Source organism: Erinaceus europaeus, chromosome 16 (genome assembly GCF_950295315.1).
Source record: "Erinaceus europaeus chromosome 16, mEriEur2.1, whole genome shotgun sequence".
Lineage (NCBI taxonomy): Eukaryota > Metazoa > Chordata > Mammalia > Eulipotyphla > Erinaceidae > Erinaceus > Erinaceus europaeus.
The window spans coordinates 15593025-15618401 of NC_080177.1; the positions used below are offsets into that span (position 1 = coordinate 15593025).

General features: G+C 39.4%; 1 protein-coding gene across 1 annotated transcript in view; it reads left to right on the plus strand.

The window, feature by feature from the left end:
• SEMA6D (semaphorin 6D) overlaps positions 1 to 25377 on the plus strand; it is a 790451-nt gene that overhangs the window by 273619 nt on the left and 491455 nt on the right. The window contains exon 2 of the mRNA XM_060174602.1: positions 4492 to 4572. The gene's annotated coding sequence lies outside the window, so the exon portion shown is untranslated. The remainder of the gene's footprint in view (positions 1 to 4491; positions 4573 to 25377) is intronic.

Sequence of the window (25377 nt, forward strand, 5' to 3'; positions counted from 1 at the left end):
TTTCCTCTTTTTAGTTTCACTCACTGTACCTATAAATTAAAGTTGAAATCAATAATTTACAATTTCTGTGTACTGGTAAAGGTCTAGAATCCTTGCACTTTATTGCGGTTAGAGAAATTAATGAGGTTGTTTTGAACATTCTTAGGTAGATGGGATAAAGTCATAATGGGATGTTGAGAAGGGAACATTTGATTTAGGAACTTTATACAAGTGGTATTTTAACAAACAAGCAGGCATTGAGAGAATGAGGAAATACAAATTCTAGTGTTTTAGTAGGTTTAACAAACGCAGTTTGAGTAAATAGATTCACATTGAAATCATAAAGACCCTCCTGGGATTCAGAATTTGGTTGGCAAATTAAAAAGAGGGGAGCCCAAGAAAACATGAACCCCTGCTCTGGGTTGGGGTATCATACCCTGTCTGGGTTAGAGTATTCCCACTCCGACTTCAGTGCTCACAGATAAAGAGTGCAGCTGAATTCACAACTCCCCCCTGGACAGTCATCTGCATGGGAGTAAGAATTCCATCGGTTTCTAAGCAGACTTGCTGGAAGTTGAATGAGTAAATCAGTAATGTCCCTAATGCACTTAAAATATTAATATCTGCATGTGGAGTAGGATCCAGGAGAGAGAAATTGGTGTGTGTGTGTGTGTGTGTGTGTGTGTGTGTGTGTGTGTGTGTGTGTGTGTGTGTGTGTTTATAATGGCAATGTTCCTGGAATACTTCCTAAAGCTACAACCCCCCAGCCTATAAAGCATTTTTGCAAACAGTGATTATTTTTAATCTTTTTATTATCTTTACATTCTTTAGGTAGAGACAGCCAGAAATCGAGAGGGAAGAGTGAGATATAAAAGGAGAAAGACAGAGAGATAGCTACAACACTGGTTCTCCACTTGTAAAGCTTTCCTCCTGCAGGTGGGGACTGGGGACTTGAACCTGGGTCCTTGTGCATTGCATCATATGCACTCAACCAGGTGTACCAATACTGGGCCCCAACACTGGTAAGTTTTTAAGCATGCAGACAGACTTCTCTTGCCTGTCATAGGGCTGTAAGTGAGGGAGCACAGCTGTCTGGGGACCTTAGCTTATGTCCCATCCCTAAGAAAATCTGGGCAGGAACCCAAGTGGACATGGTGTACTCCTTTCCCAGCCAAGAAAATCTTACCTGAAATGTTCCTTTGGTCAGTTAGTGAAACTGTGGACTGGGAAGAAGGCTGTGTAAACTTTTTTTTGTGTTTGAATGAAGAGTGAATTGATGCCTGAATTGGAAATTTTGAGTTGAACTTCTAATCTTTCATCAGTACATATTGTATGATAAGCTTATAGGAATCCATTTCACCCTCATAAATAAGGAGATTAGATCATCAGGCAAGATGTGGTTTTCCAATGGCTCCTTTTTATTGGGGTTTTCTAGAACTGAGAGCTGGAAAGTACTCAAAAGTTTCTCATTTTCTCCCCCACCTCCCCACATATGTATTACTAGAGAGAGACAGAATTTGAGAGGGGATGGGGCATAGAGAGGGATAGAGACAGAGAGATACCTGCAGCCCTGCCTCACCACTCCTGAAGCTTCCACCCTGCAAGTGGGGACCTAGGGCTTGAACCTGGGTCCTTGTGCACTGTTGTGTGCTTAACCAGGTGCACCACCGCCTGGCCCTCTTTCAACTTTCTCATTTTAGCAATAAGAAAACAGAGTTGGGGAGCAGTAAAGTCATTCCCTGAAGGCTCTAAACCAATAAGAAGCATGTTAAAAGTCTTTATGCTACACTTTCTTCTTCAGAGAATACGTTGAAATGGATGTTTAAAAGAAACATATGAGTAAAAGTGTGTCCTGTTTGGGGCTTAATGACTTTATTGGTGCAGAAAGCATTTTTATGTAAAGGGAATGAGTTTGGGCTTATAGCTGACCTCCAAATAAGTCTACTACTTTTTTTGTGGATGGAAGTTTCTGTTTTTCTTAAAAAGCCAGTTTGCCACTGAGCTATATCTCAGTGTTGGTCCTCCTCTAGGTCCCACTTTAGTGCTAAATATGTGTCAGCTGTAGCCAGATAGTGCAAGTAGGACCTGGCTAAAACAGAAATGGTTCTCTCCCTAACTGGGTCTAGAGGTGGCCTCTACTAATTAGTTCTTGAATTGAGTCTTTGCTCTCAGTGCATCAGGATGCTCTTTCCTACTGATAAGTAGATAGTCCTGGACCCAACCTAGATTGATTGATTCTGTATCTTTAGGAAGTAGGGTCAAAGAATCTCTATAGTCTCTCCAGGTCTGTCTGATGCACCCTCACATTTGAAAACAGCCTTCCTTCATATTCACTGTGATATTTCAGTCTTTAATGATATTAGTTTAAAGAAAATTCTATCTTAAATTGCTTTCTTGGCCTTTAGAATATTAAAGGTAAAGCAGAATTCAGAAAGCATATTTGAAAAACAACTGTATTATGCTAAATTTTTAACGTCCTCCCCCCCCAAGAAAACAAAATCCCATTACTTGAAATAAAAGGAGACAAGTGGGTAGGACGCTAACTATGTCACAGGAAAGAGAAATATGAGGAATGCAGAGACCCTCCTCTGTATTGGCCCTTGTTTTCTGGATAATTCTTCAATTATATACACTTCTTTTTATATTTTCATTTACATATATTCTCCCCATATAAAGAATTGTTCTCATAATACCCTTTTTTAAAATATGAAAGCATCAACTATATATACATATATATATATTATTCCCTTTTGTTGCCCTTGTTGTTTTATTGTTGTAGTTATTATTGCTGTCATTGTTGTTGGATAGGACAGAGAGAAATGGAGAGAGGAGGGGAAGACAGAGAGGGGGAGAGAAAGATAGACACCTGCAGATATGCTTCACCGCCTGTGAAGCGACTCCCCTACAGGTGGGGAGCTGGGGGGCTCGAACCAGGATCCTTACTCAGGTCCTTGGGCTTTGCGCCACCTGTGCTTAACCCGCTGTGCTACAGCCTGACTCCCAAACATCAACTATATTATTCCAAACATCCTTTAGTAAATGGTGAATGGAAGAGGCATGTCTCTTCTTAGAACCAAATGAACTGACACATACTCATGTTGTTAGACTGAAAGATTTTATATGGATCACTAGGTATTTCAAACACTGTGAACTGAAAGTTAAGAAAATATATCCTAAACAAATGAATAGGAGTGTGTCACCTTGGATCAAACATCTGAGCTACTCACTCATGTTATATAGGTCCTGTTACCCTCTAAGCACTCCACAGCCTAGAAGCCTATTCTGTATCTGAAAGGTCCTATTTCTCTAAAAGCCCAGGCCCTGGATTGCCGTTCTAGCTTCACAGGCGGGAGACAGATGACCAGGGACTCATGGCTGAGTGGTACACAGATCAATCTTTATTCCTGTGGAATGCAGCACAATCTAAGCCATCTAAACTAAACTGGAACTCTAATCACAATCTTGTCCTTATATATATATGTACTCGCCAAGTAGGGTGGAAACAGTATGTGAAGTAGAGAGGGTGGAGCGAAAAAATATTGGTGGAAATTAGGGTGTACTAGGAGAGGGGGTGGAGCAAAAAAAACATCATGAACCAGTGGGGATTAAACCAATGCCCTGGAGACAGGGTAGTGCTTAGTGAACAGTGGTTATGTAAATAGAATACAGTGTTAAGCAGGGGAGATTAAACCAATGAAACAGAAGGCGTCTTAGAAGCATATTAACACTGGATAAGCACAAGCACCATCTATTCATGAACCTGGGCATCTCTCCCTCTCCCTCTCCCTCTCCCTCTCTCTCTCTCTCTGTCTGTCTGTCTCATTCCCTTTGGGGGACATCTCCTGGGGTTATCCATTCCTGTATTTAGACTTTGAATTCTTGAATTTCCCAAAGAGCTCAGACATCTTGTGCCACAGTATGGCCACTGTGGGCTTATATCACTTTATTCTAGGAGTGTGGTTAAAGAAAGTTCAGTCCTTCCCAATATTCAGAACTCCATCCCCTTGTAAATAAAACTTGGAAACACCCTTTGAGAAGAAGATGAGGGCTGCTTTGGGAACCTGTATTCACTCTGGTGTGGATGCAGTCAAAACCCCAGTGCCCTGGACTGTCTGATGCCTGGCCCATAGATTGCCCCCAGACTTTTCAGACATGTAGGCACATGCTTCATTAAGACTGAATTGCTGTTGCTTTTTTCCACAGGGACTCTGTCCCTATTGCAGTTGATTAAAACTATCCATGCAGTGCACCATTATTCTTCCTGCTTGTGTTCATGAATGGCCTGTTCTCAATAAGAGCATCCAGGTAGAGAACAATAATCAGTCTCTTAGTTAGGACAGAGGGGAGAAAAAAAAAAAAGTCTTCGGTGCATTACTGTGTTCAAGAGGTCTTATCATTAAAGCAGCAGCAGACATTCATAAACCAGGTTTGCTGGCAGTGCTGGACATGCAGGATTAAAATAATCATCCATCAGGCTCTGTCTCATAAATGTTTTCCTTTGACTCTTGGCAGGATCTCCAACCTGAGCATATGCCAGTTGACATGGGAACACTAAGGCCAGCAATTTAAGGATTTTCACATTTGCTTACTGTGGTAAGATTTAAAAATATAACAGTGAATGGCATTATAATACATATTACTGAGCTCTGATTTTTCTTTGTACTTGACATAAAACTAGAATTGTCTAGGTATATTTTTTTTACCTATACTGGTGTCTCTATTCAGCACCACAATAAATGCAAGATAACTCTCTAGTCTATAACCATTGGACATGGTATTATGGGGGTCGGTGAAAATAGGGGAATTAAATACTATCAAGATTTATTCTTCTGTGCACTTGGACTGAGTGGAGAAAATGATTATCAGAGCCACACAAAATTTAAGATCAGTGGGGAAGAGTGAAGTGATTCTGCTTGTAATATCTTAGGGGCAGTGATGCCATTAACATGATTCCAGTAATTTGTTTTCTTAAAAAATCTTTAAGAGCCAAATATTGCATAAAATTAATGTCTGATGCTGACATTGTATGTAGACACTTGATGCTTGGTACCACCATAGGCACATTGTAGGATGCTTCATAAAGTGTGGTCACAGTAGTGAAGCTGCTGGCAGATGAATAAAAAAATTATGCTATTGGAAGACAATTTTGAAATAGACGTTTTTAATCTGTGTGTGTATACCTACAAACTCGCCTAGATACAAGGTCAAGTTATAATATCGAGTAAAAAATTAAGCATTACATATTTTATGGATGAGTGCACACTACATGGACATGTTTCTAATGTAAAATATAAAGTACACTGTGATGTGATTTATGACGCATACCACATCATCTAGGCCCCAGGTAGATTTTTTTAGTCCTGTATTGTTGAATTTGATAGGCTAAGTTTAATAATGATACCCAGCCCATTCAATTAAGTATGATTTAAATGGAATAAGACTGTGTTCTGCACATTCAGTCTCTGAGGGCTATCATTTTTGTGTAATGTCTATATATGTTTGTATACTTATTTCTCTATAGTCTGGTGACAGATTCTTGGTACACTGGACACAGTGCTACTTCTATCCAGCTTATTTTTTCTTTTTTTTTGCCAAAAATTGTCATATTTCTCTTAAATATTCAAAGGGCATAATTTGACAATTCAACATTCATATATAGTCTTCAGAGGTTATTGCTCAAAAAATTATCCTGCAACTTTACTCAGTTACAATATTGTAATGACATTTAGTTTAGCAACTTGTATTCACACAATCAATTTTATGTGAATGGAACAATGGAAGAGTGGTTGTGAAGTAACCTGAAAGGAGCATTAGTTAATCTGATAGCTGGAACTGATGGTGCAGTTTCTCACTTTTGTACTTGTAAAAGTAAATGAACATACTATTGTGGTTACTTTTATTTGAATGCCACATGTCTTTAAATATTCTGCTATTTTTCAATGGAGTTGAATATTTATTTCATGATTTAGATATACTTTCTAGGAATTATCACCAAATCTTTACTTCCTTTTGTCAAGGATTGCCATATAATGATGGGATTCAAAATAACATCCTAATTAGAAAGTCATTAAATACCAGATATCAAAAGAGCCAGAGTAAACTGGACAGGCTTCTTCAAAACCACTAAGCCTGAGCAAGTTGAGGATAAAAATAGAATGTCAAAGAAAAGCGATTGTGATTGGACTTAATGAACCTTTAGCACATCTATTAACTCACTGCTGCAGCACTAAATTCATAGCTTCATCTGGGTCCTGTCTAAAGATTATGTGTTTGTTTTTTGTTGTTGTCACAAAGAGTGGAAATTTACCAAAGTAAGATGACAGATTATGCTAAAGTGATTTACTGATTTCTGTCATTTAAGATGTGGTAAGTTCCCCCCCCCCCTCTTTTTCTCTCTGAAATTGGTGTTGGAATTTCTAATCTAAATAGAGAACCACTCAATACTAAATTCTGTATCATTTTTACAAAAGGAGAATTCTCTATTGACAAGATATACCTGCTTAAAAAAGAATGTGTATGTTTAAAAAGATGTAATTGAGCTATCCATCCTTTTAGAATCTACCAACCTAAATCCTAATGCTAATATTTAATTGAAGGAAAATTATCTTTTGGTCTCTGAAATCTCAAATAGTTTTGGGCCTTAGTTTTAATCTGTAAAATGAGGTGAATACTCATAGTATCCATCTGAAGATTTTACTCAAAGATAAAATGATAAATGAGAAACCCGTTGAGGAACTTAAAATCATAGAAATTTGGGCTCTGTGAAGCATTAACACCAGAGACAGGTTCAAATGTATGTCAAAGACAGTTACAACAATTAATATTCATTGTTACCATAATTTAATAAGAAAAACTGAATTAATTGGAGCTCAGAGAACACGTAAGCCTTTGTTCATTAGAAAGACATCTCTGCAGATCTATAGACTTTTCCTCTTTACATAACTTTCAAATATGACAAGTACAATTAATAAGGAATCAACACTTCTGGAGACACAAAGTTCTGGGTAGTGATTTTAAGTTCTACTCCAGAAGGAGAACATGGCAGAAAATGGAATAAATATTTCCTATACACTCCCTACCAGTAAGATGAAGAGGAACTTCTGATTGAATCTTACAGTGAACCAGACTCGGGCCTTTCTTCCTCTAATTCTTTTCAGAGGCATATGGTTTACTAACTAAGAATCTGCCCCATATCTTTCTCTTCACCTACTGCAGTCTCCTTTCTGTTCTCCTTCATAGCTCTGAAGCTACTTATTTACTATCCAGTTTTTTTTTTTGTATTGACCCACAGCCCTCTGCTTCCATAAATCCTGCTTTAAGTGTTTGATCTTTAAGACAAAACACCTCCGTAGCACTAAGTTTGTTCTCGGACTTTTTTTCATTATAAATGTTGTAGACAATCAATATGAATTGGGGAGGAAATGTCTCAGGCCAATAAAACACAATTTGTCTGAAAACACCATAGTCTTTGCTCCTGCAAAGAACTAATGATCACCTGTCCTTTATGCATAAAGCCACAATTATTGGAAAACATCATATAGATAGTATGCAGGGAATTCTAATAGTTGTACATGCTATAGCATGTCTTACAGAGCCCCCAGTTCATATACTGAATTAAAACCAATCAGGAACTATGAATAATGGGAAAAATTAAACAAACTGGTCCAGTTTTTTTCCAGAGTTCAAGAGAAGAAAGTCCACATAATGAATGTGGGTTAGAGTAACAGCATGAAATATGAAGTAACAATCAACAATTTCATGCATTCTATTTTAGTAATAAAATTTTAATTCCTTGTAAAGTTCATAGTTATGAAGTTGCTTACCTCTATGCACTAGCATTTTATTCCTTGCTACCAAAATTCCCAACTACATGAAAGAATCTTTACATTTTTATGAATATTGTAACTCACTTCTTAACCAATGTATAGTCCTAAGAAAACAAAAGTAAACTAACCCTAACTAAGATGTTGTGTTACAAAATTAATATGGAAGCCCACATACCTGTATGAAAAAATTAAAGAGAAGAAATCCAGAAATCAGTTCCACTCATTATAGCAGCAAACAATTAAATAAATATCAAATAATGAACCCAACAAAAGAAGTAAAAGTCTTGTCACTATTCAAGGAAATATATGTGTGTGTATATATATATATATATATATATATATATATATATATATATATATATACACACACACACAAATGGGGGTGGGCGGTAACACAGTGGGTTAAGCGCACATGTCTTGAAGTATACAGACCAGTATAAGGATCCCCATTCAAGCCCCAGCTCCCCACTTGCAGGGGGGTTGCTTCACAAGTGGTGAAGCAGGTCTGCAGGTTTCTATCTTTCTCTCCCTTTCACTGTCTTCCCTTCGTCCCTTGATTTCTATCTGACCCAACCTACAACAACAATAGCAATAACAATGATAACAGCAACAAGGGAAACAAAAATGGAAAATATATACAATGAAGTGGAAAGATATCCCATGTTCATGGACTGAAAGAATTCTTCCCAGAGTCATATACAAATATAATGCAATCCTCATCAAGTCAAGATCCCAAGTTTTTTAAGAGGATGGAACATAAACTACAAATGTTTATATGGAACCAGAAAACTCCTAGAATTGCCAAGACAATTTTAAGAATAAAAGACAGAACTGGAGGAATCACACTCCCAGAGTTCAAACTGTAGTAAAGGGCTATTATAATAAAAACTCCCTGGTACTGGAACAAAAATAGACACAATGACTAGAGGAATAGAATCGAGAGATCAAAAATAAAACCCCACATCCAATTTATGACAGGGGTTGAGGGGGACAACTAAATGGAGAAAGAAGAATCTCTTTCAACAAATGTTATTTGGAAAATGGGTTAAAACAGGCAAAAGAATGAAACTGAACCACTACATTTCACTGCACACAAAAGTAAAATTCAAATGCATCAAGGATTTGGATGTTAGACCAGAAACTATGAAATAGAAGAATATGTTGGCAGAAGTCTTTGTTAAGTTTTATAGATATCTTCAGTGATTCAACCAAGAACATTCTATCCTACAGGATTTTATTTTAAATTGAATGGAAGAATAAGACATTCTCAGAAAAGGAACATGTGGAAGAATCAATTACAACCCAATCAATTCTATAAGAAGTTCTATATAAACTCATAAAATAACACACACACACACACACACACACACACACACACACACACACGAACACCAAAGACACACATAAAGCAATGGCCCTGAAATCTCTCAAATTTGTCATTTCATTAAATGGTAATGGACTGAACTCACCAGCAAATTAGGAATGTGGATCTACAATCATGTTGAGTTCACATTACAGTACGTAACTGGGCTCAAGGCTCTGATTCCCACCTGCAGGTTGGAAACTTTGCAAGCAGTAAAGTGGTGCTTCTCACCTTTTCTATCTTGCCTTTTTATCTCAATTACTTTTTTTCTGTCCAGTAAATAATTATGAATAAAATATTAAATACATAATTAAATAAATATATACCTAACTATCTGTAGGTTCAACAGGATAAGAATAAGCTCAAAGTGAAAGGATGGAAAACCATCATATGTGCTAATGGATGAAAAAAAACAAAAGTGAGAGATAGACAGACAGACAAGCATACTTACCCCAGGTACAGTGAACTTCAAAATAATTAAAGCAATGAAGGCTTTACATTCTGAAAGCTTAAGTTAAGGATGCATTATATATTTTTTGGAAGTGTAGAGGGCAAGTAGACTGAAAAACAACTGTAAGTACACTGTCATTTCAACTTAGTATCTGGTATTCTCTCTTCCCATTCCTTAATCACTTGGTTATAGACTTTAGTTTGTAGATTATGTTTATCTATTTTACATACATAGCATGTGTGTGTGTGTGTGTGTGTGTGTGTGTGTGTGTGTGTGTGTGTGTGTGTGACGAGAGAGGGAGAGTAATTTTGACTATCAAGAGTGAAACATTTATAGGTTATCTGAAAGGGTCCTTTTTTAATATTTATGTATTTATTCCCTTTTGTTGCCCTTGTTGTTTTGTTGTTGTAGTTATTCTTGTTGTTGTCATTGTTGGATAGGACAGAGAGAAATGGAGAGAGGAGGGGAAGACAGAGAGGAGGAGAGAAAGGTAGACACCTGCAGACCTGCTTCACTGCTTGTGAAGGGGCTCCCCTGTAGGTGGGGAGCTGGGGGCTCGAACTGGGATCCTTAAACGGTCTGTGGGCATCGCGCCACTTGTGCTTAACCCGCTGTGCTACCACCTGACACCCAAGAATTCTTTTCTTAGGTAGTGACAATTTCTGCTGAATGTAAACATGGTTACTTTGAAATTGTTCAAGGATCTCGCTTGAACGCTTGGTGTTTTTGTGTTACTTAATAGACTGTATTATTTATTCTCATGGTATACCATGACAGCTGCTGTATCCTAGTATTCTCCTGAAATCCCAATTTCATAAACAGGAAATCATAAAATGAAAGAAAATAAATCTTTAAAGATTAATTTTCCATATGAAAGACAAGTATAACTTTCTGTTTCATCAAGTAATTCATGCACTCATTTATCTTTTGATTTTTTTCATTGAGCAAATATTTATCACTTCACACTTCTAGGCATTGTTTAAGTATTCTGTGGATACTGAATGAAATCCAGCTGACAGCATTTGCCTTTATGGATTATATTCCCTTGAAGAAATGCAAAATTAACTAGATGGTAATATAATATAATATAATATCATTCAATAAACCATGTGTATGTGGTATATAGCTGATTACTAAGGAGAAAAACTATAGAAGAAAATTTGAAATATCGGGGATGTGATGAGTTTTGAATTTTAGAGTGGCCCATATAAAGATCTTTTGATATAAGAATTATAAAAAGTAAAACAAAGTAGCAAGTCATGTAGATATTCAGGGAATATTTGCCATGCTAAGAGAATACTAAGTAAGGGCCGGATGGTGGCTCGACTAGTTGAGTGCACGTGTTACAGTGCTCAAGGACGCAGGTTTGAGTCCCCAGTCCCCACCTGCAGGGGGAAAGCATCAGAAGTGGTGAAGCAGTGCTGCAGGTGTCTCTCTGTCTCTCTTCCTCTAGCCCCCAACCCTTACCTCTTGATCTCTGGCTGTCTGTACCCAATAAATAAATAAAGATTAAAAAAGAGACTACTGGGCAGGGGTAGATAGCATAACAGTTATGTGAAGAGACTCTCTTGCCTGAGGCTCTAAAGTCCTAAGTTCAATTCCCTTGAGAAAAATAATAATAAAGTACTAAGTAAAGGCCATATCATGAATAAAGGAAGTCCCAGGCAGATTTAAAAACCCTCATGGAGTCCATCAGTGGTTGATCGGAGTTACAGAGGGAAAGATGGCAGGAAAGCCTGTCTGGAGCCAAATGGTATTAGAGCCAATAAGATCAATTCTTCTCCTTCTTCTTCTCCTTCTCCTTCTCCTTCTCCTTCTCCTTCTCCTTCTCCTTCTCCTTCTCCTTCTTCTTCTTCTTCTTCCGTTTGCCCTTCTTCCGTAGCCAGTCAACAGCGTCAGGTTGAGCCTGATGTAAAGTTTCGAGACCTCCTTTGAATCTGTAGAGGTGGCAATCGTTGACTATGTGGGTCATAGTCTGTCTGTAGCCGCAGGGGCAGTTCGGGTCGTCTCTGGCTCCCCAGCGATGGAACATAGTGGCAACATAGCGGCGACCGGCCATGGCCTGTTCAATAGCGATTGAGGAGGGCCCAATCATAACGTGTTAGGTCAAAGCCGGGTTGACGCTTGCAGGGGTCTGTGATGAGGTGTTTGTTCTTTACCTCAGCTGACTGCCAACTCTGTTTCCAAGAGACTGGAACAGAGAAGTTCAGTGTAGGCGTAGGGGACCAGATTGGATGACGAGATGTCAAGCGTTGGACAGGGTGGGCGAAGATATCCGTGTATATTGGCAGGTCCGGTCGAGCGTAGACGTGGGAGATGAACTTAGATGATGCCGCATCCCGACGAATATCTGGCGGGGCCATGTTGCTGAGAACTGGCAGCCATGGAATCGGGGTGGAACGGATGGTTCCAGAAATGATCCTCATGGAGGAATATAATTTGGAATCGACCAAGTGGACATGGGGGCTACGGAACCATACTGGGGCACAGTATTCTGCAGTGGAATAGCATAATGCCAGAGATGATGATCGTAGTGTGGAAGCGCTCGCGCCCCATGAGGAGCTGGCCAGTCTTGCAATGATGTTATTCCTTGCGCCCACCTTTGCTGCAGTTTTTATGAGATGATTGTGAAATGACAGTGTGTGATCGAGAGTAACGCCAAGATAGACTGGCTGGGCTTCATGCCGGATTCTCATATCATCAAGCTGCACATTAAGCTCACGCGAGGCCGAGGCATGGTGTAGATGGAAAACAGATGATACCATTTTTGCAGTGCTAGGGATTAGTCGCCATTTTTTACAGTAATCAGATATCAGAGACATGTCTTTCGTGAGTGTTTCCTCAAGGATGTCAAATTGGATGCCTGAGTTGCACAGCAGATGTCATCGGCATAGATGAACTTCCTTGAAGAAGTTTCTGGAAGGTCATTGATGTAAATATTAAATAGTGTAGGAGCCAGAACAGAGCCCTGGGGGAGGCCACTTGAGACAAGTCTCCATCTGCTAGACTTGTCACCCAGATGCACCCGGAATCTTCTGTTTTGGAGAAGAAACGATATAGTGTTGGCCACCCATGGAGGCAGGCATCTTGAGATCTTGACTAGGAGACCACGGTGCCAGACCATGTCATAGGCTGCTGTGAGATCAACAAAGACAGCACCTGTCTTTAAATTCTTCTGGAATCCATTTTCAATGTAAGTTGAGAGGGCCAGGACTTGTTCACAGGTAGATCTTCCTGGGTGGAAACCAGCTTGAGCGGGTGATAGGAATTTCTCTGTAAGAGGAGAAATACGTGACAGAAGCAGCCTCTCAAGAAGTTTGTAACACACAGAGAGGAGAGAAATTGGTCTATAGCTGGAGGCCAGTGTTGGGTCTTTCTTTGGTTTCAAAACCGCTATTATCTTCGCACGACACCAAATTTTGGGCATAGATTCGGTTTCCAAGATGTGGGACAGGAATGGAGTGAGCCACTGCTTTGCTGCGGGACCCAGGTTAAGAATGAGTTCTGGGGTGATGTTATCATAGCCAGCAGCTGTTCCCAGTTTAACCCTCTTCAAAGCGTCTTCCAGTTCAGACAGTGTAAAGGGAGAGAGTTTTGGAGATGGACAAGATAACCGGAAGTGGGATGACCACTCATGGGAAATTTCTCTTTTCCAGACTGGGTCGATCTTAGCACGTCCAACTTGAGTTAGGTGACTGGCCACTGAGTTTGGAGATATGGGAGGATGGGAGACGGGAGAGGGTTGGCTACCGGCACCCAGACTATGAAGAAGCTTCCAGGCCTTCCTACTTGAGTGGGTGAAGTTCAGACTTTCCATGAGTAGTTGCCAGCAGGCTTGGCGTGCTGCATCCAGGGAGGCAATGAGATGGTCGGCCACATCTGGGTCGCCCGACTCATCATACTGCTTTAGTAGTTGCTCGCATTCAGCATCAAGACAAGGCGTATAGTTAGCACGTCTCCCACGAGGAATGGCTTGGGAAGCTGCTTTGAAGATGGCTTGGTGGAAGCGCCTGTAGGAATCTTCAGAGGGGATAGAGTTAATTGGAATTGCAGGAATAGATTTGTTGGTAAGATCACTGAACAGACACCAGTTTGCTTTCCGAAAATTCCATCTTAGTTTCTCTGAGCACAGAATCAGTGGGAGCTAGAGACCAATGTGGATGATAGTCATAGAAGGTCGAAGAGGCCGTATGGTAAACGTCCGCAAGATATGATTTAGCGTAGATGGCTCGGCCGTGTTTAGGATGGAGATTATAGCATATTAAATCGAATCCACTGATGGTAAATTGAGCAGCTTCATCTACTGCTATATGTGTTTCTTGTAGGCAAATAACATCTGCCTGATGCTGTATCGCCAATTGACCAATAAGAATGCGTTTGGCAAAGGACAGCCCCTCAACATTAAGTTGGAGGACTCAAAGAGCAGGACCAACAGCTTGAAAGCTGTCAGGAGCTGCTTGTCACTGGCTTTGAAAGTGACTGGGATCCATGTGGATTCAGTCGGCTAGGAAGGATCGTCAGTTTCCCCAATGAATGGGTACTCACGGGATGCACCACGGGAAGGTCGATCCAATCAATGAGATGATTCATCTCTTTCTCACTGAAATAGAAAGCTATTAAAGGTTTTTAAATAAAGAACTGACATAGCTTATCTGATGTTTATTTTATAATAGTTATTACTATTTCACCCATAATAGAATTATTGCAACAAAATCCTAGAGTCTCTGGGACCATGCTTCCACCACCCACCCACTGTGTTGCCATCCACAATCCATTTTCAAAATGACAGACAAAATAACTACTATAAAAATAAACATCAGAGAGTCGGGCTGTAGCACAGCGGGTTAAGCGCAGGTGGCGCAAAGCACAAGGACCGGCATAAGAATCTCGGTTCGAGCCCCGGCTCCCCACCTGCAGGGGAGTCGCTTCACAGGCGGTGAAGCAGGTCTACAGTGTCTATCTTTCTCTCCTCCTCTCTGTCTTCCCCTCCTCTCTCCATTTCTCTCTGTCCTATCCAACAATGACAACAACAATAATAACTACAACAATAAAAAAAAAACAACAAGGGCAACAAAGGGAATAAATAAATAAAATAAATATTTTAAAAAATAATAAAAAAATAAACATCAGATAAGTCATGTAATTTCTTTAGTTATATAGTGATATGCCTAAGGAGGTTAACTTTGACTAAGAGCATAGAGAATATGATTGGTGGACAGATGTTCTCTTGATAGTGTGGAAAATTTTTTGTTATTATCTGCCAAATGCCAATGACATCAGTCTTTTTAAAAATTTATTTATTATTTATTCCCTTTTGTTGCCCTTGTTTTTCTTTTTTATTGTTGTAGTTATGATTGATGTTGTTGTTGTTGTTGGATAGGACAAAGAGAAATGGAGAGAGGAGAGGAAGACAGAGAGGGGGAGAGAAAGATAGACACCTGCAGACCTGCTTCACCACCTGTGAATCGACTCCCCTGCAGGTGGGGAGCCGGGGGGCTTGAACCTGGATCCTTAGGCCGGTCCTTGTTCTTTGCGCCACCTGCGCTTAACCTGCTGCGCTACCACCCAACTCCCGACATCAGTCTTTTTAAGCACTAGCATAGAGTAGTTATCTTACTGACTTTATGAGGATTATGATTTCACCAGAAAAACTCACCAAGTTAAGAAGTAACAAGGACTTATGATTAAGATTATCTATGGAACTTAAGTTGGAAAGGAAGGGTGGGTATTATAGTGGAGGTAGTTCAGAGAACAATGTAAAGACAAGAGACTTTGGTTTGTTGTAGGTTTATAGAGATATAGACTCGGGTTGCTAGAAGGGTTGATTAGAAAATATGAAACCAAAGAAATTAATATTTGAAATCGAGATTTTGCAGGTGTCACAGTTATGGGTCAACTCAATGCTATGATTGGATTTGAATGAGTCAATAAGAATGGCTATTCAGACCTTTGGAAGAGAAGGACACCAAGAGCAGAGATGACATGATATTGGACTTTCTTTATAGGTACAAATGACCCAAATTTAAAGAGGCAGCTTACAGTTTTAATTTGAGTCTGGCACTAAATTAATGATGGAAGACTCACTAACATGGGTAGAGAAGGTAGTAGAACTGAATACATAAAACTAGAGGCTGAGGAGACACTGTTTCTTGGAAGGCATAACTGATTTGTAACTAAAGCAAAAATGTGAAAGGGAAGCATCCATATGAGTCAGAGAATGAGTGCATTCTCCGGTAACTTAGTTAAAGCACCAGAGTGTTTGGGGAAAGAAGTTCAGGAAGTATGGAGTTGTGGTTAGAGTAAGTAGTGAACAAAGATGTTCTTTTTCATTTTTTGCCAGCTTCGTCCTGCATGTCTCCACTGCTTCTGGTGGGCATTTCTTTCTTTCTTCTAAGTAACATGTGAGAGACAGAGAAACACCATAGCACTGCTCCACCACTCCAGAAGCTTCCCCTTTGCAGGCCTTCCCATTGGTGACCTGGAAGTTGCACCTGGGACCTTATACATGGTGCTGTGTGAACTCCGCCGGTGAGCCACCCACTTTCCCGCAGTGAAGAGTTCTTTATGGGCATCACAGAGGGGGAATAACAGATGATGGTGACTGACATACATGCATCTGCTGCTCTGCTGGTGTCACATATGCTTGATGTTGAGTTTGTGAGCACTGAGAGGAATGTTGAGGACTATGCTCAAAGTGCCAAGGCAGACTTTTCCAAGAAGCTTGAAGACATTTCAGGCTTCCACTTGAATGTTGATGAGTAAACACTTGTCATAACAAAAAAGTCATTGATGCAGAATAAACACTTTCCTGAGTTGAGTCAAATAGTAGTTTTCAACAAGGTAATCATACACTGGCTGACTTCTTTGGAATTTATCATTGGAGGAACTTGTGGTTGTCTTTGATTAGGACATCCTTCTTTTTAATTATCTTATCACAGTGTTGTAAGTCCTGCTTAAGCTATCAGATATATTCAACGGTAGAACTCATTAATTCACCTGACTGGCCTTTTGTGATTTTTGTTCCAGTTCTTACCCATTAACCTACCTAGAAATTCTCTGTCTTCCCCATTTCTGTGCCCGATCTTCTTGATGTTTTTAATGTAGCAATTGAATGAATAACTGTTCACATGACTATCCATGTTTCTGTAGAAGTACTTCCTGATTCCCTTATTATGTTGGTTATCTAAAATACTAATTGCTTTGCTTTGTTAGGAACTAAGTAAAGATATAATTTTAAGATTCACATGAACTTATCAATTGTTTGACCATGTCTTTTTCTCTTCTATACCTTCTTTTTTTTTTCTTTACAAGTGATTTGAAAGTGATTTACAAGATTATAAGATAATAGGGATAGAGTTCCACACCACTTCCACCACCAAAGTTCTATGCTCCTTACCCCCCACACGTTGGTAACCACTATAGTTCTTACAGGGTCTTAGAGATGTAGAGATGGGCTGGTTCCTTTTTTTTTTCTTTACAAGTCCATATATTTAATTCTATATATTTCACATATGAGTGAAATCACCCAGTAGTTATCATTCATTCTATTACTTAACTAAGCAGAATTATCTCCAGTTCCATCTGTTTTTTCCCCAAAGGACATGTTATTGTCTTTTCTAAATTGCCAAGTAATCATCTATTGAGTATATGCTTCATAACTTCTTTATTAGTCATTTGTCTAAGAACATTAAGGTTGCTATTATATTTTGGCTACTATGGGTAATTCAGCCATGGATGGCCATGGTGTATATGTCCCTTCCAGTTAGTGTTTTCATGTCTTCTGGATGAATGTCCCAAAATGGTATTACTGGATTATAAGGTATTTTTATTTGTATTTGTTTAAGCATTTACCTGTTCTCCATAATGGCTACAACAATTTACATTCACAACAGCAGTGTAACAGAGTTCCTGCTTATTCATATCCTTGCCAAAGACTGGTTTCCTGATTTGTTGATATAGGCCATTCTCACCAGTGTAAGATAGTATCTTAATGTAGTTTTGATTTTTATTCCTCTTTTTTTAAAAAAAAAATTATTTATTTGGGTAGAGACAGAGAAATTGAAAGGGGAGTGGGGGATAGAGAGGGAGAGAGATAGAGAGAAAACTGTAGCATGGCTTCAATACTTATGAAGTTTTCCCCCTGCAGGTGGGGATCAGGGACTTGAACCCAGGTTCCTGTGCATTGTAGCATGTGCACTCAACCAGGTGTGCCACCACCTGGCTCCAATTTGCATTTCTCTAGTGATGAGTCAAGGGGAGCTTTTCCTCATATGTGTGTGGGCTATGTGTATCTCTTCTTTAGAAAACTCTCTGTTGGGGCCAGGTGGTGGTGCACCTGGTTGAGGGCACATGTTACAAAATTTAAGGACCAGAGTTCAAGCTCCCAGTCCCCACCTGCAGGAGGAGCTTTGCAAGTGGTGAAGCAGAGCTTCAGGTGTTTGTTTCCCTCCTTCTCTGTCACCCCCATCCCTCTCAATTTTTAGTTGTATCTATCCAATAAAAAAATAAAGATTAAAAATTTAAAAAAGAAAACTGTCTATTTATGTATTTTGCCATCTCTTTATTGGATTGTTCATTTTCTTTTTGTTGAGCTATGCGTGTTCTTTTTAGATGTTTGATATCAACCACTTGTCAGTTGTGCAAAGTATCTCTTCAAAGTTGCTAGGTTGTTTTTTGTTTTGTTTTGTCTTTGTGTTTTATTTTCATGTGTAGAATTTTTTAATGTACTCTAGTTTATTTAATATTTTCATTTGGTTTCATTTACACATAGCATTAACTCTTCTTTTTTCATTTCTATTATCTTCATTTATTGGATAGCGGCAGCCAGATATTGAGAGGGAAGGGAATGATAGAGAGGGAAAGAGAGAGAGAGAGAGAGAGAGAGGGAGAGAGAGAGAGACCTGCAACACTTTTGACCACTCACAAAGCAAAGTTTACCTCCTGCAGATGGGGACCCAGGTCCTTGTGCAATGTAACATGTGCATTCAACCAGGTGTGCCACTACCTGTCCCCTTAAATCTTTTGATATGTCTTTTTTAATAGTCTTCATTTATTTATTGAATGGAGAGAGCTAGAAATAGAGAAGGGACTGATAGGGGGTGATAGAGAGGGAGAAAGACAGAGAGGCACTTGTAATACTGCCTCAACACTAGCAAAACTTTCCCCTGCAGGTGAGGAATGGAGGCTTGAACCTGGGTCCTTGAACACTGTAATATGTACGATCAACCAGGTGCACCACCACCTGGGCCCTTTAATATATCTTTGTTGTGAATGTCCTGAAGTGTTTTAATAATACACTCTCCTGTATGTTATGTAGTTTCAGGTTAAACATCTAGGTCTTTGATCCATTTTGATTTAATTTTAGTGTATTATGTTAAGTAATAGTCTAGTTTTATTTTCTACATGTGACTGTCCAATTCTCCAAGCATCATTTGTTGAAGAGGCATTCTTTTAACTATTGGAAAACTTAGGCTCCTTTTGTCATGTACTGGTTGCTTACGTATGTCTACGACAGCCCCCCCCAAGGCTTTCTACCCTATTTCATTGGTCCAAGTGTGTCTTGACCTTCTCCTTAAATAACTAACTTAAGACCTACAGCCAGACTGCAGATGAATTTGGTTTTCATCTTACCATCTAATATACTTTATTTTTATTATTGCCATCATGGTTTTCTCTTATTTATTTACTTATTTATCTATTTTAAAAAGGAGACATTAACAAAACCACAGGACAAGAGGGGTACAACTCCACACAATTCCCACCACCAGATCTCTGTATCCCATCCCCTCCCCTGATAGCTTTCCTGTTTTTCATCCCTCTGGGAGTATGGACCTAAGAGTCATTGTGGGATACAGAAGGTGGAAGGTCTGGGTTCTGTAATTGCTTCCCCGCTGAACATGGGCATTTCCTGGTTAATCCATACTCCCAGCCTGCCTCTCTCTTTCCATAGTTGGGTGGGTCTCTTGGGTAGTGGAGCTTCAGGACACATTGGTGAGGTCATCTGTCCAGGGAAGTCTGTTTGGCATCATGCTGGCATCTGGAACCTGGTGACTGAAAAGAGAGTCAACATACAAAGCCAAACAAACGGTTGAACAATTATGGACCTAAAGGCCCGAATTATGGACTTAAAGGCTAGAATAGTGCAGATGAAGTGTTGAGGGGGGGGGTTACTCACTGCAGACTACTGTGTACTTTTGCTTTCAGATATAATTTTGCCCCAGTTTATGGATATCTGTGAACATATGCTCTATCTCAGGGGACCTGGTCTATATCTAGGTTTTGGGACTTTGTTAGGAAGTGAACTGCCTGGAATGGAATTAGAGAATACTATGAAAGGAAAGGTCTCACTTGAGTAATGAAGCTGAAGGGTTGTGATTCCACACCTGAAGTCTCTGGTGTTTGTTTCTTCCAGATTCTCTAGCTTGGTGGCATATAGTTCTTCATAGAAGTTTCGCAGGATTCTCTGGATTTCTGGGGTGTCAGTTGTGATATCTCCTCCATCTACAATTTACAATTCTATTAATTTGAGTCTTCTCTCTTTTTTGTTTGGTGAGTCTGGATAGGGGTTTGTCAATTTTGTTTAATCTTTCAAAGAATGAACATTTGGCTTCATTGATCTTTTGTATGGTTCTTTTATTTTCGATGTTGTTTATTTCTGCTCTAACTTTAGTGATTTCTGTCTTTCTGGTTGCTTTAGGGTTCCTTTGTTCCTCTTCCTCTAAGTCCTTGAGGTGTGCACTAAGGTCGTTCATTTGAGCTTCTTCTTGGTGTTTAATATGTGATTGTATGGCTATAAGTTTCCCTCTCAGTACTGCTTTAGCTGTGTCCCAAATATTTTGATAGGTTGTGTCTTCATTTTCATTAGTTTCCAGGAACATTTGAATTTCCTGCTTGAGTGAGTCTCTGACCCAGTGGTTCTTAAGGAGCATGTTGTTTAGTTTCCAAATTCTGTATCTTTTAATAATTTTCCGTTTGTTGTTAAATGTTAGTTTTACTCCACTGTGGTCTGAGAAGATACTTGGGATGATTTCAATGCTCTTGAATTTATTGATGCTGTCTTTGTGGCCTAACATGTGTTCTATCCTTGAGTATGTGTTATGTGGATTTGAAAAGAAGGTGTATTCCAGTTTTTTGGGGTGGAGGAGTCTGAAAATGTCCAAGAGGTCTAGTCTGTCGATCTCTTCATTCAATTCTCTTGTATCTTTATTGGTTCTCTGCTTTGTTGATCTGTCTAAGTGTGAGAGTTGGGTATTGAAGTCTCTCACTATTATTGTATTACTATTGATGTATTTTTGAAATTCTTTCAGTAGATGCTTAATGTATTTAGACGGTCCCTCGTTGGGTGCATAGATGTTAATAATTGTTAAGTCTTCTTGGCTGATTGATCCTCTAATCATTATGTAATGTCCTTGCCTATCTTTTATTACTTTATTTAATTTAAAATCTATCGTGTCTGAGATGAGAATGGCTATTCCTGCCCTTTTTTGTGGTCCGTTAGCCTGTATGATAGTTTTCCATCCTTTCACTTTAAGTCTGTGTTTATCTTGTTGTGACAGATGGGATTCTTGCAAGCAGCATAGGGTTGGGTTATGTTTTCTGATCCATTCCCCCACCCTGTGCCTTTTGATAGGTGAGTTTAAGCCATTGACATTTATTGATATTATGGATTTAATGTATTGTAGTGCCATTGTTCAAAAAAAATTTTGTTTGCTCTGATATATTGCAAGTATTATAGTGATGTTCTTGTTTATAAGAGGTCTTTTAGAACCTCTTTCAGGGCCGGCTTAGTGATGGTTGCCTCCTTTAACTGTTGTTTATCTAAGAAGGTTTTGATCCCTCCATCTAGTTTGAATGAAAGTCTAGCAGGATATATTATCCTTGGTTGAAACCCTTTTTCATTCAGTGATTGATAGATATCTTGCCACTCCCTTCTGGCTTTTAGAGTTTGAGTGGAGAAGTCTGCAGATAATCTTATGGGTTTTCCCTTGTATGTGACTTTTTGTTTCTCTCTTGCAGCCTTTAGGATCCTTTCTTTATCCTTACTTCTTCTCATTGTGACTACGATGTGTCTTGGTGTCTTCAGGTCTGGGTTGATTCTGTTTGGTACTCTCTGGGCCTCTTGAATCTTGATATCCTTTCTGTTATTCAGGTCTGGGAAGTTTTCTTCTATTATTTCCTCTAGAATGTTTGCTTCCTCTTCCTCTCTTTCTTCCTCTGGCAGACCAATTATGCGAATGTTAATTCTTTTGAGATCATCCCATATGTCTCTGCTGTTGTTTTCAGTGTCTCTCAGTCTCTTTTTAAGCTCTTTCACCTCTTTCTTTGTTTTCTCTAACTCATCCTCTGTCTGACTAATTCTGTTTTCTGCTTCTGTTAGTCTGCTTTCCCTTGCCTCAGCTTCTTTCTTCATTACAGCTATTTCAGCTTTCAGTTCTCTAATTGCCTCAAGATAATCATTATTTTCATTGGGGGTCTCAACTGTTGTTTCCCTAATACTGCCATTCCTTTACTCCAATGTTGTTTTCATTTCTGTGATTAATAAGTTTATTATTGCTTGCATACTTTTCTTATCTATGGTTACTTCTGGCTGATTTGTAGTTTCTTCTGGGCTCTTGTCTTCATTCATTGGAGTAGCAGTTTTATTTGTTTTTGATCTACCCATTTTTTTATTTATGTGTTTCTTTTTTTTATGCTCTGTTCCTCAGTTGTTGTGTCTTGAGTACAAGTAACACTGTACTAAATACCTTTATGACAATTGCGCTCACCAACCTCCAGAATTACAGTAGCAACTGAAGTAAATATTGAAGTAGTTTAATTGTTACCAGTTAGTCAATTTCTCCAGTCCGTGAAAAAATAATAACCAAATCCCAGTGAAGAAAGAGAAAAGAAAGAAAGGATATCAAGAATAGACAGTAATGCAAATCTATTATCCACTGTATATTCTAGCGGTAACAAGAGGGGAACTAGAGCAGAGATACACACATAGAGAGTCCATTCTGAGTCATATTTCTTCCCCAAAATAATTCACAAATTCAGAAAGGCAAAGAAGAAGGAAGAAGTGTATGACAAGATTAAAAAAAAAAAGAGAGAGAGAGAGAGACAAGAGAGAGAAAAGGGAGAAGATAAGAAAAAAAGCTGTATTTAAAGAGCAGTGAAATGAAATTTCCAAATGTGTATCAGTGAATTCAAAAAAGCACCCTGTTTGGTGGTGTGGGGGATCCTGCTAGGAGCTGGTCCCCAGGGACTGCTTATGGGGCCGGGAAGGAGGTATGCTTGAAAATTAAAAGGAAGAAAACCGTTTTTTTCCCTCTTTTTTCCCTACTCTAATTCTTAACCCAAATTTAGTTATAGTCACCTCCTTGGTGTTACCGCTAGGACCCCTTATTGGCTGGCCTGCTAAAGGCAGAAAATCCTACGGTTTCCAGGAGATGTATGTGGTCGTAGCTCAGCCACTAGCAGCTTCTCAGTCCGCCATCTTCCGGGAAACCCCTCTGGTCACAGTCTGAAGTGAAGCATGCTGAGGTAGTACTCTTTGCGTTGATTAGGTTGGGATCAGGAGATGCAATATTATTTGGTATGAATCAATTAGAGATTTATATGACTACTAATTTATAGGAGTATACATAAACACCATTCCCACCTCCAAAAGACTGTATCCCATCCCTGACACCTTGCTATATTGCCTGATAACTTCCAGTAATTTTCTGTTGCATTGTTTAGGTTTTTCTTTATTTTTAATTTATATTTTATTTAAGAAAGGGTAAATTAACAAAACCGTAGGGTAGAAGGGGTACAACTGCACACAATTCCCACCACCCAATCTCCATATCCCATCCCCTCCCCTGTTAGCTTTCCCATTCACTATCCCTCTGGGAGCATGGACCCAGGGTCCTTGTGGGTTACAGAAGGCTTCTGTAATTGCTTCCCTGCTGAACATGGATGTTGATTGGTCAGTCCATACTCCCAGTCTGCCTCTCTCTTTCCCTAGTAGGGTGGGTCTCTGGGGAAGTGGAACTCCAGGACATATTGGAGGGGTCTTCAGTCCAGAGAAGACTGGCCTGCATCCTGATGGCATCTGGAACCTGGTGGCTGAAAAGAGAGTTAACATACAAAGCCAAACAAATTGTTGAGCAATCATGGACCCAAAGGTTGGAATAGTGGAGAGGAAGTGTTGGGGGGGTACTCACTGCAAACTCTAGTGTACTTCTGCTTTCAGGTATATATTTTGCACTTGTTTATGGATACGTGTGAACATATGCTCTCTCTCACAGAAACTGGTGTATATCTAGGTTTGGGGACTTTGTTAGAAAGTGATCCACCTGGGATGGAATTAGACAATGCTATGAAAGGAAAGGTCTCAGCCGAGTAATGAAGCTGAAGGGTTGTCATTCCACACCTGAAGTCTCTGGACACAGTCTGAGCTGAAGCATGTTGAGGGTGGCAATCACTGCGTTGATTAGGTTGCGATCAGCTGATGCAATATTATTTGATATGGATTGGGAGAGGCATGTGGGAAAATGGGCCCTATCCTAAGGTTCCAGGACTGGGAGAAGTATAGGCTCTATAGTGGAGATGTGAGGTTCCTGCTGTCTTAGGGTTCAAAAAGACAATGGATAGTTAATTTTATTATCACATTATTTGGTAATTGGGTTGACTTTGAAAAGTCCTTTTGTTAGGGTTCGCTGTATAGTACCCAGTATCTTGTAAATAGCTGTGCCACTGGTTGCCTCTGATCTACTTGGTCTGGGCTTTTGAGAGAGGTTCTTTCATTTTTATTTTTTTTAATTTATTTATTTATTTTTATTTAAGAAAAGATAGATTAACAAATCCATAGGGTAGGAGGGATACAACTCCACACAATTCCCACCACCAAATCTCCATATCCCACTCCCTCCCCTGATAGCTTTCCCATTCTCTATCCCTCTGGGAGCATGGACCCAGGGTCGTTGTGGGTTGCAGAAGGTGGAGGGTCTGGCTTCTGTAGTTGCTTACCCACTGAACATGGGCGTTGACTGGTTGGTCCATACTCCCAGTGTGCCAAGAGAGGTTTTTTCTATGTATAATATCATGTCATCTACAAGTAATGAGAGCTTGATTTCTTCCTTTCCAATTTATATTCCTTTGATTTCTTTCTCTTCCCTGATTGCTATGGCAAAAGCTTCCAGTACTATGTTGAAGAGTAATGGTGATAATGGGCAGCCCTGTCTAGTCCCTGATCTGATGGGGAATGCTTTTAGCATTGAGTATGATGTTGGCTGTAGGTTATCTATATATGGATTCCACTATCTTGAGGAATTTCCCATCTATTCCCATTTTTTTATTGTTTTGAGCATGACTGGGAGTTTGATTTTGTTAAAGGCTTTCTCCGCATCTATTGACGTAACGTGGTGTTTGGTTTTGCTTTTATTGATGTGGTCAATGACGTCGATTGACTTACATATGTTGAACCAACCTTGCATTCCTGGGATAAATGCCACTTGGTCATGATGAAAAATCTTTTTGCTATACTGCTGTATACGGTTGGCCAGGATCTTGTTTAATATTTTGGCATCTATGTTCATCAGAGATATTGGTCTGTAGTTTTCCTTTTTGTTGTGTCCCTATCTGCTTTTGGTACCAGGTGATGTTGGCTTCATAGAAGGTGGAAGGGAGTGTTCCTGTTTCTTAGATCTTGTGGAAAAGCTTTAGAAGTATAGGTATTAACTGTTTCCTGAATATATTGTAGAATTAGTTTATAAAACCATCTGGTCCAGGACTTT